This window comes from Brassica napus, chromosome C9 (genome assembly GCF_020379485.1).
Source record: "Brassica napus cultivar Da-Ae chromosome C9, Da-Ae, whole genome shotgun sequence".
Classification (NCBI taxonomy): domain Eukaryota; kingdom Viridiplantae; phylum Streptophyta; class Magnoliopsida; order Brassicales; family Brassicaceae; genus Brassica; species Brassica napus.
This window is the reverse complement of record NC_063452.1, coordinates 14,861,465-14,878,031: the sequence shown is the minus strand read 5'-3', so window position 1 is coordinate 14,878,031 and position 16,567 is coordinate 14,861,465. Positions and strand designations below refer to the sequence as shown.

Here is a 16,567-nt window from a genome sequence, read left to right as displayed (position 1 = left end):
AATATTGTCTCATTAAAACCTTACCAGGAAAACCCAATTGAGACAAAAACATGGTGAACGAAAAAGAGTACAACACACATTACTCCCCCCTGATTTGGACATTACTGAAGGTCCATCTGACCTCTCCAATTTTCTTCAATCCGTGGGTGATGAAGATCTTGGGCAGAATATGCTTCGTCCTCGAACATGATAGTTGGTTCTTCTTTACCATCGGCCATGCCACAATCTGATCGAACATATTGAGTCATCGACCTCAAATACACACACACGAAATCTTGGATGATGTTGCTATGATATGCACGTACCACCATGTGTAAAACATAACATGTCTGAAAACAAATCAACAAAACCAAATAACCCCTCTTTGGGCTGGTTAGTATAAAATAAACCAAAATCAAAGGCTTCTTCATCATCTTTCTTATGGACCAAACATATCAGTATCTAAAACAAGACTTCTGCATCGTCCATCTCAGGACTAAATGGACTTCTTTATCGTCCACCTTTGGACTGAATGGATCAGTGTCCAAAACAAGTGATCTCACGCCCATGTACTAGATAATGGGTGAGACTGGTCCATATTAACTCTCTTGAGTACCCTTTTCTGTATATACTATTTGATGCACAAGGATTTCATTGTTAATGTACTCAAACTGTAATCTCAAACAAAACTTTGTTTTCCAAGATCTTTCATCTCAAACTCTTTCTTGAGATATTCAACTGTTTGAGAAATTGTATTCAGAGGATACTAGGATATTCAGATCATATACTTTGATGATTATCAATATTGTTCTCGGGAACTTGTTGTACTTTCAGCTCAATACCCTCTAGTACTTTCATTATCCAGTGAACCATATAAATATGCAGTCACTACATCAATTTGCTGCAAGTCTAATTTTCTCTCTTATATAGCCAGACTTATGAGAAATCTAAAAGTAGTTGCATCCACCACATGGGAGTATGTCTCCTCATAATCTATTACTGGTCTTTGTGAGAATCTTTGTGCAACATCAGCTTTATATCTCACAATTTATATTCCTCACACGACCCATTTATATCCACTGGTTTTAACATCATATGGCGTCTTAATCATATGGCCAAATACGCATTTCTTCTTTAAACTATTTAACCCCACGTTTCCATTCAATTCAATTTGTTCTACGAGTGCGCACTATTATATTGACGTGGATTCATGATCATCGCTTATATTCATAAATTCAAGTGCTACCTTGTATGCAAATAAATCATCTTATGTCGACATTCCTTATTGGTTCCATTATGTTCCAAACATGATATAATCGATTGAGATTCATTATTATCAGGACCTTTAATACTTTGCAGCTTGGCGTCCCAAGCTACATTGTTTGGTACTTTAGAGCCGGCCGGCCTTATCTCCATGTCTGGGATGGTTTTCTTAGTAACCTCGGATTTGGATTTTGATTATCATTATCTGCACCTTTCTTTTGTTTCCGAGGATTCTTATCTTTTGGAACCTATTGGTCTACCACATTTCATACTTTGTCTAGACTCTGTAGCAACTTGATTGTGTCTCTTCTTGGGCATCAAATTCGTTGGTGCTTTACAAGCTGGTTTATATATGAGTTAGTCATTCTTTTTTAGGTCAGCAAATGTGTCTGGCATTTGATTAGCTAGCTTTGTAAATGTATAATCTTTGCACGTCTATTTCACATTCTTTAGTCCGAGGATCTTGCCAAGACATTGATGGTTGATTCCATTCTATTTCTTTTACCATTCTTTTACCAGCTTTATTATTTTTTTCTCCTCCTGGTCTTAAAATAATCTGTGTACCTGGCCTCAAATATAATCACCCATAGTTGGCTCAAAGTACTTTATTATTGTGGGAGAATCATATCCAACATATATCTTCATCCTCTCTTTAAAGTCTCATCTTAGTTCTCTGTGGTGGAGCAATTAGTACATAGACAACACATCCAAATATCTTATGATGGGGTATGTCTGGCTCTTGACCCGTTAATAATTCTGATAGGGGATATCTATGCTCACTGAATGGCCTAATGTGTATTAACTTAGGTGCATGTAAATTTCGTGTGGCCCAAGCTGTGAATGAGAGTTTTGACCTCATAAGTTATGGTCTATCAATCAGCTATTTGCGTTTTAAAAGATTTCGGCCAAGCCGTTCTTGGTATGGACATGTATCACAGAATTTCCACACTTACCCCATGGACATACCATAATCATTTAAACGCTTGGGACATGTATTCACCAGTATTATCTAGACATATAGTCTTTATTATGAAAAAGGGGCTCGTAGCCGTTTTACTGGTGATGGCCTAATGAGTTTCCCTTGTGTACATGCTACACACGTGAGATTCTTTGGGTTAACTCTTCTTATCTTTTAATGTGTGCCTTTTGAATATCAATTTTTGCATCATGTTTGGACCAGGATGGCCAATCCGGTCGTGCCATAAAGTGTATATTTTCACAGGCTTTTAGCCTCTATCATATTGATCTATGCATAGTCTAGGTCAGTAGAGAATGCAGGTATAGTCTTTAGGACTTATTATGGCTTTGGGCGATTTTATACATATATCTGAAGGAACTCTTTGTTTCTTTCGCCCATTGTTTCAATATGGAAACCATTCATTCTTATATCTTTAAAACTTAATAGGCTGCTCTTTCTCTTAGAGCTGGGTGAAGATAAGGAATCACTGATTTCTAGATGCATACCCTTCGGCAATAATATATTAGCCTAGCCATAGTCTTCTTTCAGACTGGCGATACCTGCTTTAGTACTTATATTGGCGTTTTTCAGTATACTCATATAGAAAAATCATTCATTCATTTAATCTAAGCAGACAATGTAATAGAAATAAATTCAAGGAGATAAAAATCAGAGAAAGCATACAAGCAAAGCAATCACACAAGTTTGATGTCGAAATCAGATTATCAACTTGATTCTTTTAGGCAATAATAAGTCTCATATTCCATAAGATCATCTTGATCATGTTCGAAATTATTTGCACCATCTTTATAGACCAAGTGGGTTTCAGGATTCTTCCCTTTCAGACTCTCTTTGATAGAGGTCACAAAAATGTTTGGGAGTCCTTCACATCTTAGCCCAATGGTTCCCCATTCCACATCTATGGCACACTGATTTGGTCGAGCTTTGTGGTTTAAAGGATATACCACGACCACTGCCTTGACCATTGCTCAAATTGGGTTGATACCCACGGCATCTTCCGTAGTGATTCCCATGCCCAAATGTGTTATAGTGGCCATGGCCACGTCCTTTCCACCCTCCACGGCTATGACCGTGTGGTCTATCATTCTGGACGTGGTTACCTTTTTTTTCTTATGCGGCCTTATTGGTATCAGGTAATGGGGTTAATCCAGGAGGTCTCAATTCACTGTTTCTCATCAGTAATCCATTATTTTGCCCAGCTAGCAACAGACTCATCCACGGACTTATAGTCCTGGATTCTAGGATTCCTCCAATCAAATAGGGCCTTTGGTAATAACACCGTTCTTTGGTGATCATATCTCGATTTTTTAACTCTGTCCAAAGGTCTAGAGGATTCTCTATAGTCAGATACTGATCTTTGAGACTCTTAATAAGATGATGGCTAATAATTAATATTGCCATGTATCAATCTTTCTCATTTGGCATTATCGCCTTTTGTGATTCATTCACCAAGTCTTTTGACTTTAGGATAAACTCAGTATCCATTGCCCATTTCAAATAATTATCTCCTGGGAGATTTAGGGCAACAAAATCCAAGTTGATTTTCGATATCTCAAATCATATATCAATCAATTTTAGATCTCATAAAATATTTAACATACGGTCATAAACAAGACATGCTATCATGTCAATACATTTCTAATAAGCAAACAAGCCACACGGCCAAATGTGATATAATGCAATAAGGCCACACGGCCAAAGTGATATATGATGCATAATAAGTCACACAGATTTATCAAGCAAGGGTATCGACCAAATAAGTAATTTCTATATGTTTTCATGCGGCCATATGGTTATAATGCAAACCTAGCATACTGATTCTATATGTACAGGAGTGGAATTATGGAACCTCAATTTAAAACAATCTTATCATGCAAATGTGATAATAATCAGATCATGCAAAGGTGATAATAATCAGATCATGCGCATAACATAAACATGTTGGTCAGGATGATATATGATGCAAACTGGCCACACGGCCAAGTAGATATGATGCACTCAATCTTAGCAATTGGATTCTATATGTGCAAGGGTAATATTAAAACATTCAATCAAGGTTTAGCAATTAATCAATCAATTTCAGGTATGAGATTTAGCTAGACTAACAATCAGATTCAATTAGGTTTTATCAAGACTAGCAATTGGATCAATAATCAAAAATAATCAAACGGATTCAAGCATTACACAATTTAGGGTTTCGATACAAAAATAGAGGTTCAATCATGAAAAACCAAAACAATCAGTTTCAAAGCTGATTCTATCAATTTTATTAATCAGTTTCAAGGATGATATTTATCAGTTTCAAGGCTGATATCAGCAAGATGGAATCAAGCAATCTGATTTTAGGAATACGCAAATTAGGGTTTAGGGTTTCAATTCGAAATTAGGGTTTTATCAATCAATCAGCTTCCAGTAAATAATCTTAAACCTCAGAACAGTTGATTATACATGAAACTATCAACCTAGTATAATATGAAACCTCAAAACATTCAATTCGGATTATGCAATACACGGATTCTATTTTTGGGTTTATCAATTCGAATTAGGGCTTATATTATAAAATATTCTAACATGCAATATTAAACCTCAAATCATTCAATCAGGTTATAAAAACTATCAATCCTAACTCACACGGATTTAAACCTCAAAGAAACATCCAATCAATCAAATAAAACAATTCATGCACACGTAATTTTACAGATTTTAGGGTTTCACTTTGAACATTAGTTCATTCGATTCTGGGTTCTTAGAGTTTATATATACCTTAAACCTTTGATGGGTTGAATGGACCACCAAGAGAATGAGCTTACGTGGACTGGTACAAACTGGAACCTTACGCGGACTGGTCCAAACTGTTTCCTTGCGTTCCGCGAGCTGAGATCGGGTACACGTTGAGATCGAAAGTGATTAGGGTTTATCGATAGAGAGAGAGAGAGAGATCGATGGAGATTCAGATAGAGATCGAAAACTTAACTTGGGTTGAGCTGATCGGGATCGTTGGTACGCGAGCTGGTACTTGCAGTCAAAGAACTCGTAGATCTGGAACAATTTGATAACAAACTGGAACAGGCTGATCGTACAATCTGGAATAGTTGAGGCGTACTGAAACTTGCAGAGATCAGTCCACAGATCGATCTTGTTGAGAACAGTGGTCGAATACAGATCATGGTCATGATCAAAGAGAGGTGATCGATAGAGATTAGGGTTTTAGCAATGGATAGATATTTAGGGTTTATGGTCGATATTTTAGCTTAGGGTTTTAGAGATCAATCGTGCTGATAACGTGTTGTGAAAGTAATGAAAAGAAAGTAATGAAAAAGTCTATTTTTATTCATAACATAGATATTCCTTATATAGGAAATTACACCGTCATAGATAAATGGAAAAAGTACAAATCATAATCCAAATAGGAAAAGAGAAAACATAAAAACATAAGGAAAATGAAAAGCTGGCCGACTCTCTTTTTTTTGGACCACTGATGGTATAATCTCTTGGTTATGAACCATCCACAATCTGGTTCATAACATTACTTATTTTTTCTTTCCTTTAACACAATGAATTGTTGTTTTATGATCGTTTCTCGTTTTGAACCCATCTACTTATTTGTAATTATTAGACTTATTTAAAAGTTTCTCAAAAAGAAAAGAAAACTCAATTTATAATTATGTAGTTATTATACAACTTACAATACCAATCGTTTTGTTTATTAGAATATCCTCATAAAAACATAGATACGTTAGTCTATACGGGCTTCAAACAAAATATTTAAAAAAATAATGTGAAAATTCGGTTCAAAGAATTGGTTTTCGCTTCCGAACATTATTTTGTTCTTAAACGGCTGCCTAACAAAAACAGAGAACCTTACAAAATAGCCCTTTTTTGGTGTAAATGTCCTTTAATTCTTCATTAAAAAATGCATGATTTAGACATAAAAATCTTAGAAATGTAAATCTCTTATATATTCTCTCTCACTGGTCCTTAAGGTTGTGTAGAATAATCTATCCTAGAAACATCTCCTTAATCTGTATAGTAGATCGCACTTCACCCCTAAGAAAACGAACACATACTCAATACCCAATCGTTACTCAATTAATTCTAGATATCAGGTAATAGAAAACCATCAGAGGGAACTATTTAAATTATTTCATCATGAACAATATATATGTATATGTAAATGATCTTTAGTAACATTTGATTAGCATACTGAACCGACATTGAGATACAACGCGCTGTGAACAAACACAAATAAATTTTGAAAACAGCAAAAAGATTTAAAAAATTTCCAGTTGAGGTAAATATCCGCTTAAAGTTTGTATATTGATTATGTGAATGAATAAATTTACAATATTTAGCTTTATATTTAACCTCATATTTATACTAGTCTCAAAATTTGATATTTTTTTTCTTTTAGAAAAACACTTTTATCTCATTAAAATCACTTTTAAAATCTTAAAATGAATACTGTGGCACAAAGACTTTGGGTCCCCACATTTTCTACATGTCCATCGTGATCACGGAGATTTAAATCACTTCTACAATTAACAAAATGTATTAAAATATTAACGCATACTGCTTGAATATTATATAGATGATTTAGGCCTCTGAACCTGAATCTGGGAAAGTTAATCTTTTTTTATTGAGAAAGGACTTATGGGAAAGTTAATCTTACAAGTTACAATTATTATTTGGACAGATATACAATTTGTCTTTGTATAAATTTATATATCAAGCCATGTGGCGAATTGAAAAAATATTACTCAAGTCTTATTGTCTGGAGAAAACATAAAAACATCTCTTAAGCTCTACGTCTATTTTCTTATTAAATTAGACCAAACAGGTTCTTTACATTATCTAGACCAAATATTGAATGCTTTTCATGCACTTTATTTTATGAGATATTTAAAGTGTTGTGCATTTTCCGGTAAAACGTCGTAATCGTTTATTCGTAATAACATTTTTGTAATCTCCAACTGTTTGGCTCTTGGGAAGTCACCTGGGTCGTGCTTATACTTTGATCCAACCATAAATATCTTATACTTTTATTAGTATATGCGACTCGGCTATAAATTCTCATTATTGGAAATAGGAATTCAAAATTAGATCAATATATATTTATGTTGTTGAACTGGCAACATTTTGAATACCTTTTCCACTTTACAATCCATCAATTAAGATACAGCCGATATATTGAATGAATGCAAATGTGACACATCTAGTCTAGTTAAATCAATTGGACATCTTGTCTTTGCTCCCACTGAGCAACAAGCCGTCCCAACCGACCTCAATATGACTCTTATTGTGCCACATGTACACCTTAAACCGTATCACGGACAACACCTCCAAACAGAACACTACCTACCCTTGATTCCTGTCTCGCCCCATCTCCATCCAACGGTCCTTATTCACTGCCATTGATGGCCCACGTAACTACGTAAGGCTCATTCGATCCAGCTCGTGTGTCTTCGAGTCCTGGCAAAAGAGTGAATGAGTGAGTGAATGGCGACATGTTGAAGTGCGGTTTTTAGGTGCGGATTTTGAAAACCGCATTAATTCACCAATCACCTATTTATTAACCAATTTGCGATTTTCCAAAAGAAAAAAAAAATCTCTGCGGTTTTCTAAACAAAGCATGAAAAGCATTCAATATTTGGTCTAGATAATGTAAAGTTAAAGTTAATCTACATGCAGTAATATGTACACTAAAAGGTACTAGTTGTTGCAAACTTAAAGAACTGTAAAGCTTCTGTATATTATTAATGAATAAGTGTTTACTTTATATAGAGATTACAAGAGAGATAAATAAAAATACAATAATAAGAAAAATTACAAATCATAAACATAACGAATTAGGAAATATGCAAGTTGTAGCCGCATCTCTCTCCTCTCCAAGTCTCGCGGCCGCCTCTCTCTCTTTAGGGTTGGACCGTCTCTCTCTCTAAGTGTATGGGCCGATTATGGACCGGGCCAGTTATGGACATCCACCAATTGATTTATAACACTCCTCCCTTGGATGCCATAACTATACAGGGATTGTAATACGCTTAATGTTGTCTCATTAAAACTTTATCAGGAAAACCCAGTGGGACAAAACCATGATGAAGAAAAAAGAGTACAACACGTACTACTCCCCCTGATGTGAACCTCAGTGGAGGTCCTTCAGCCTACGCATCCCAATCTGATGCGTGAGCTTCCTGACCGTGCAGGTAGGAAGTGCCTTGGTGAATAGGTCAGCTGAATTGTCACTGGATCGTACTTGGACGACTTGGACCTCACCGGCTTTCTGAAGCTCGTGAGTAAAGAAGAACTTAGGCAATATGTGCTTCGTCCTATCACCTTTTATGTAACCGTCCTTGACCTGAGCAATGCACGCAGCATTGTCCTCATACATCACGGTTGGCTTTTTGTACTCGGCCATCCCGCAATCAGCTCAGACGTGTTGGGTCATCTACCTCAACCAAACACACTCGCGGCTGGCCTCATGTATGGCCAAGATTTCCGAGTGATTAGATGAAGTGGCCGCGATGGTTTGTTTCATGGAACGCCATGATATGGTCGTACCTCCATGTGTAAAGACATATCATGTCTGTGATCGAGCTTGATGTGGATCTGATAAATAACCAGCATCAGTAAAGCCAACTAAACCATCTTTGTTATGGTTAGTATAATATAGACTCAAGTCTTTTGTTCCTTGTAGGTAACGAAGAACATGTTTGATCCCATTCCAATGCCTCTGGGTCGGACAGGAGCTAAACCTATATAGTAGGTTCACAACAAAGCTTATATCAGGCCGTGTGTGAGTTGCCAAGTACATTAAAGCTCCTATGGCACTGAGATATGGCATTTCGAGACCTAGGTCATCTTCATCGCCCATCTTGGGACGGAATGAGTCAGTGTCCATGCCGAGAGACCTCACGACCATGGGACTGGTCAGAGAATGGCAATCGGCCATATTGAATCTCTTGAGTACCTTTTCAGTGTATGTCATCTGATGCACAGGGATCCCATCATTTATGTACTCAAGTTGTAATCCCAAACAAAATTTTGTTTTCCCGAGATCTTTCATCTCGAATTCTTTCTTAAGGTATTCAACCGTTTGAGAAATTGTATCCAGCGGTTCCTAGGATATTCAGATCATATATTTCGATGATTATCAATATTGTTCTCGAGAACTTGTTGTACATTCAGCTCAATACCCTCTAATACTTTCATTATCCAGTGGACCATATAAATATGCAGTCACTACATCAGTTTGCTGCAAGTATAATTTTCTCTCTTATATAGCCAGACTTATGAGAAATCTTAAAAGTAGTTGCATCCACCACATGGGAGTTTATCTCTTCATAATCTATTACTGGTCTTTGTGAAAATCCTTGTGCAACATTAGCTTTATATCTCACGATTTCTATTCCTCACAAGACCCATTTATATCCACTGGTTTTAACATCATATGGCGTCTTAATCATATGGTCAAATACGCTTTTCTTCTTTAAACTATTTAACCCCACGTTTCCATTCAATCTGTTCTACGAGTGCAAACTCTTATATTGACGTGGGTTCATGATCTTCGCTTATATTCATAAATTCAAATGCTACCTTGTATCATCTTATGTCGACATTCCTTATTGTGTTTCATTATGTTCCAGACATGATATAATCGATTGAGATTCATTATTATCAGGACCTTTAATACTTTGCAGCTTGGCGTCCCAAGCTACATTGTTTGGTACTTGTACCTTAGAGCCGGCCGGCCTTATCTCTATGTCTGGTATGGTTTCCTTGAACTCGGATTTTTTTTTATCATTCTATGCACCTTTCTCTTTTTGTTTTCGAGGATTCTTATCTTTTGGAACTTATTGGTCTATCTTGTATAGACTCTGTAGCAACTTGACTGTGTCTCTCTTAGACATCAATTTAGTTGGTGCTTTACAAGCTGGTTTATATATGACTTAGTGATTCTTTTTTGGGTCAGCAAATGTGTTTGGCATTTGATTAGCTAGCTTTGTAAATGTATAATCTTTGGACATCTATTTCACATTCTTTAGTCCGAGGATCTTGCCAAGACAATGATGGTCGATGTCATTTTGTTTCTCTTACCAGCTTATTATTCTCTCCCCCTAATGTTGGATAGTCGGATCCATTAAACTTTGCAATCCGTGTTCTTGGCCACTAAATAGATCACTCATATTTGGCTCAAGGTACTACATTATTTGTGGGAGATTCATATCCAACATATATCCCCATCCTCATCCTCTTCTAAGGATCCATCTTAGACGGCACATATATTTGTGGTGACTTATCCAAATATCTCAAGATGTTATATGTCTGGCTCATGACCCGTAATAAATTTGAGATTGGAATATCTATGCTCACTTAATGGTCTGATGCTTATTAGTTAAGATGCATGTAAATTCGTGTGTCCCCAAGCCTTGGACTGAGAGTTTGGACCTATGGGTAATGGCCAATACAGATTTATAAAAAGATTCAGCCAAGCTATATATAGTATGGACATGTACGGATTTGTCCTCACTGCCCCCTCATGGACATACTATAATCTTTAAGTGCTTTGGGACATCATGGCCTAATGAGTTTCCCTTGTGTTCATGCTACACACGTGAGATTCTATGGGATAACTCTTTGTGCCCTTTCCAATATCAATTTCGCATCATGTTTTGGACCAGGATGGCCAATCCGGTCATACCATAAAGTGTATAATTTCGTGGGTAAACCATTCTGGTTACCATGACTATTGCCTCTATCATACTGATCTTGGCATAGTCTAGATCAATAGAGAATGCATGTATAGTTTTTTAGGACTCATTATGGCCTTGTGCGATTTTATACATATATCTGAAGGAACTCTTTGTTTCCTTCGCCCATAGTTTCAATATGGAAACCATTCATTCTTATATCTCTATATAATCTCAGTGGGTTTTTCTGGGTGAATATAAAGCATCTAAATGTTTGCCCTTATACATATCTGGCCATAGCCCTTAATGTGTACCATACCCGCAAATCATATTGGCGTTTTCAAAAATCATTCATTCCTTTTATTAAGTTTTAATAAAACAAGTTCATAGAAATGAAAAACATAGAAATGAAAAAAATCAAAACAAAGAACATAGAATTTAGATTACAAATGTCGAAATCAATCTTCAGTTTTTTTATAGATAATCTAAAATTTCATAATCCATAAGATCGTCCTTCTCATGATTGAAGTCGTTTTCATCATCTTGGTAAGTCATATGGGCTTCAGGATTCTTCCCTTTCAAGCTCTCTTGATAGAGGTCAACTAGATGCTTGAGAGTCCTACAAGACTTAGCCCAATGATTGATCGTTCCACATCAATGGCACACGTATTTCTCTGATTTAGTCGAGTGTTGGGGTTTGAAAGAAGATCCACGGCCACGACCATGACCTCGTCCAAATGAGCCATGGTCTCGTCCATGGTCTCGACAATTTCCTCGCCCGCGGCCAAAGGATCTTCGACCGCGGCCACGTCCGTTCGATTTGTCTCGACCACGGCCATGCTGGCCGTTTCCTTGTACGTGGTTGGACTCTTTATTGTCCTCTGTAGCGTGTGCATCAGGTAGTGGGGCTGATCCAAGTGGTCTCATCTGACTGTTTCTCATTAGTAATTCATTGTTCTGCTCAGCGAGCAAGAGACAAGAAATAAGATTAGCATAGGTTTTGAAACCTTTATCTCGGTACTGTTGTTGTAACAGCACATTGCTTGCATGGAAAGTGGAAAAGGTTTTCTCAAGCATATCTTGTTCTGTAATACTTTCACCACACAGTTTCATTTTAGAAACAATCTTAAACAGTGCAGAGTTATATTCGTCCACAGACTTAAAGTCTTGGATCCTCAGATTCGTCCAATCAAACCGAGCTTTTGGTAAGATCACCGTTCTCTGGTGATCATATCTCGATTTCAATTCATTCCAAAGATCTAGTGGATTCTCAATGGTTAGGTATTGATCCTTGAGACTCTCAGCTAGATGATGACGAATGATCAAGATGGCTCTGTAACGATCCTTTTCATTGGCATTATTGTTCTCGGTGATACACTCACCGAGTCCCTTGGATTTCAGGATGATCTTAGCATCGAGCGCCCACTGAAGGTAATTGTCTCCAGATAGATTTAGGGCAGCGAAATCAAGGTTGTTGATTTTCGACATCTGAAGTTATAGATTAATATTTTTAGATCATTTAGGAATAGTTTTTAATGTTTAAACGATTAGGGTTTTATGTTCAAACAATCAAACAAGCCTTCACAGCCAAGATCTATGCCTCACGGCCAATGAGCAAGCCGCACGGCCATGGATGCAAACTAGTTCGTTTTTATGCATTTAGTTTGTCGTGTAATTGCAATCCTAACATGGTTTGTTTCTATCAGTTCATGATGCAATCAAAACAAGCAAACCTATCGGCCAAGCAAAGATCAAGCCACACGGCTATTTGATTCAATTCAACACCATTTCTAGAATAAATTCTAAGAGTAATTGCAATCAATCAATGTGATTAAGTAATGGTATGAATGCAACAAGGCCACACGGCCACGAGTATGATCAAGTCTAGAACAGTTTAACCTAATATGTAGTTTCAGATTTCGATTTTAAAATAATCTAAACTAGGTCATTAGGGTTTTAGTTTAAACAACCTAAACAATCAGATTCGAGTTTGAACAATCCTAACAATAGTTCTAGGTGATCAAATCAACCAATCAATGTTCAATTTCAAACAATCAAAATCGATTTTCAGAATTAGGGTTTTAAGGTTTCGATTTTATTAACAAGCAATTTCAATTTCAGGATGATCAAATTCAACCTCAATCAATCAGTTTTAATTAATCAATAGTTTTCAAATTAGGGTTTAGGGATTTCGAAAATTTGATCTTAGATCAAATGGATTTGATTTGAGATTCAAAACCTTTAAGGTTCTGATTTTAATTGATCAATGGATCAATCTCGATTTTTAGGGTTTGGGGATCGAACTTATAGAGCTTTGATTTACTCGCTTAGGGATTGATCTATTATCCCATGGCTTTCATCTTAGAGATTATATTTTAGGGTTTCATTCTTTACAATCAACCAAATTCGATTCATTATGTTCTTAGAATTCGAAATACCTTTAGTTTAGTTGTTTGTAGAAACCGGACCACCAAGAATGAACCTCGAGCTTAGACACGATCGGGACGCAAGCTGGCTGGGACTCGAGCTGTACACGAGCTGTCTTGGATGCGAGCTGGAACAGAGTCGCGAATGGATTAGGGTTCGTCGGTATCGTCGGGTTCGGATTAGGGTTTCAAAGCAAATCGGCGCGCACTATATCTGTGCGTGAGGGCGCGTCGGTGGTCAGATCGACAAGCGGTTTACACTGACTGATTTGTCTCGGCCAGGGCTTCGATTTGATATCTTGATTGTTTTCTGGGTCCTCACGGTTTGGGAGAACGGCCTCTTCGAAGTTCCGAGGCAGATTCCTTTTCATTTAGGGTTTTAGGGTTTTAGCGATTTGGTTTTAGGCTCAGGGTGTTAGAGGCTATCGTGCTGATAACTTGTTGCAAACTTAAGGATTTAGAACTGTAAGTTTTTGTATATTATTAATGAATAAGTGTTCCCTTTATATAGGGGTTACAAGACAGATAAATGGAAATACAATAATAGGAAAGATTACAAATCATAAACATAAACGAATTAGGAAATAGGCAAGTTGTAGCCGCCTCTCTCTGCTCTCCAAGTCTCGCGGCCGCCTCTCTCTCTCTAGGGTTGGGCCGTCTCTCTCTCTAAGTGTATGGACCGTTATGGACCGGGCCGGTTATGGACATCCACCAATTGATTTATAACACTAGTATGTTTAAAAATGGGTTGTAATAAGGCTAATAATCTTTCTTGATTTTGATAAATTATATGAAGCAAACATATAGGGTTTTCATTACACATCTTAATTAATAAAGAAACTATACAGTATAGTTTTTTTTGTATTCACTATATCTTTATTATAGCATTCAAACAATACTTTACATCTTTTTAACATTAATATCCAAATATTTAATTTAAACAAATATCAAACATTTTTATATTTTATAAGAGATAAATAAAAATATTATTACAATTCGTATAAATTTCCCAAAACCGGTGATCCAGAATACTTAAAATATAAATTATGTACAAAATTTTTAGTTCTATTTAATTTTTTTAAAAATATTAAAAATTTAATTTGTATTTTGTATTGTAAAAATAATTTTTTTAGTTAAACTTATATTAAAAAGAAAATTTATAAATCAGAAATTATATTGCAAATCAGATTTAAAATTTAAAATTATAAAAAATATGATGACATTATCACTAAACAAATAACTTTAATTTCTAATCGTATTAATATATTTTATTTTACATTATTTTCTATCAAAACCACACTACTTTTTTTTATCAAAACCGCACTATTTTTTTTTCAAATCCGCACTTGTCCTGCAAACCGCATGAACTGCGGTTGGACCGTACCGTACTTTAATTCCGCACCGCTTATATTACCAAAACCACGGTTACCATTCGGACCCTGAGTTTAGTTGACCCGACCCATATTTCTCTGTAGTAAACGGATACTTCCACGGTGTCGTAGTAAACGCCAACGTTCTTTTGGTTATGAGCCGTTATCTTGAAGGTTGCTTATATGAGAACTCGTGGATGTGGACACGGGGTTGGTGAGGACGCAGACTGATCCATAAGATGAAAAAAAACATTGCCTAACATACAAAAGTTATAAGAAAATGGCATATATGAGTTTAAAGACTCTTGTTGTGAAGCTTTCTTAGGACATCTCCAACCCATAACACTATTTTAGTGTCAAAATCACACCATTTTAGTATAATTTTAGCATTAAATTTTTTTTAGTATCCAACCACAACACCAAATATTACACCAAAAAGAATATTCTTTATAATTATATTATTAATATTCTTTTAGTTTTAATAAATAATAATTATTATATAAATATATTATATAACAAAATATTATATTAAAATATTAATAGATTTCAAATGTAAATATATTATATTAAAATATTACTTTTTAATTTCGTAATTTAAATTTTCAATGTTTAAATTAAAATTTGTTATGTATTTTAAATTTTCAATGTTTACACTTAAGAGATAACAAAATAATTATGGTAAACTTATTTTTATTTAAAATAACTGATGCAACTATAAAAAAGGTAATATAAATCAAATGTAGTTAGATAATACTGAAATAACAGTTTTTGTTTAACAAAAAAAAAACAGTTTTGATTTAACAAAAAAACAGTTTTGAAAAAGAAAAAATTGCCGTTGCTACAGTGTACCACCAAATATGGCGTGCCACTGTAGCAAGAAAGAGAATCATACTATAATGCCGTCATATTTACAGTCTCGTTGGAGAGAAAAAACATAAAATTCAACATTATCTTACCGTTTTACCGTCTGGCTGGAGTTGACCTTAGACCTTGTGAGTCGGCTGATGGGTCGGATCTTACCGGTAAGGAGTCGATCTGGTTATGCATTTTTTATTTTTGTGTTAATGGTGGTGGGTAAATTGGTAATGGGAAGTAATAATAAATAATGTGAATTGAGTGGTGGCTTAGTGATAAAAAAAAAAAAAAAAAAAAGAGTGGTGGCTTGTGAGGTTTATGTAGTCAAACTAAAACTATATAATCGGTGCTATTCTAAAATAAAGCCAAAGGTACCTTGGATAAATATAATGAGTATATCATATTGGGAAGAAAATAATTGACAACTAAGTACATAAATGATGATATTTGGTGTTTGTTTTCAGGGAATGAATGATGCTAAAAAGAGGACGATGTTGAACCACAGACATGTTGGTTTAATTCATTTACTTGCTATTAACCAAACTGAGCCCATCACATTATCACTTACTCAGCCCAATGCAATGTATGAGGAAGCCCATCATCAGGTGGAGAAAAAACACGCTCAAGGCGTGGGAGAGGAAGATACACGACGAAGGAGTGTGCACGGCTTGACTGCAACGGTCTCATTTCCAGCTCACCAAATCGTCACCACCAATAGATTCGACGTGCTCCAATCAGGTGTTAGGGCGTACTAGAGATAAGGATGACATATTTGTATAAATAGATGATGGGTTGTAACGTTGGTCTTAAGTTGAATATCAAAAAAGCATTTCAGTAAAGTGATTTCTCCTTCCATATTCTTGTGTTTCACATGGTATCAGAGCTCAGCAAGTAAATCCTGAGCCATGGCCGAACCACCAGATCAGATCTCCACTCCATCTCTGAGCATTTCACAATGCGTGACGTTGAAGCTTTCTTCCACAAACTACCTTTTGTGGAAGACACAAT

The 16,567-nt window shown here is 35.9% G+C and overlaps 1 pseudogene; it reads right to left on the bottom strand.

Moving 5' to 3' along the window:
- Nucleotides 1–6,628: 6,628 nt before the first annotated feature.
- On the bottom strand, nt 6,629–15,751 carry LOC125592487 (annotated as a pseudogene).
- Between the last annotated feature and the right edge of the window lie 816 nt (nt 15,752–16,567).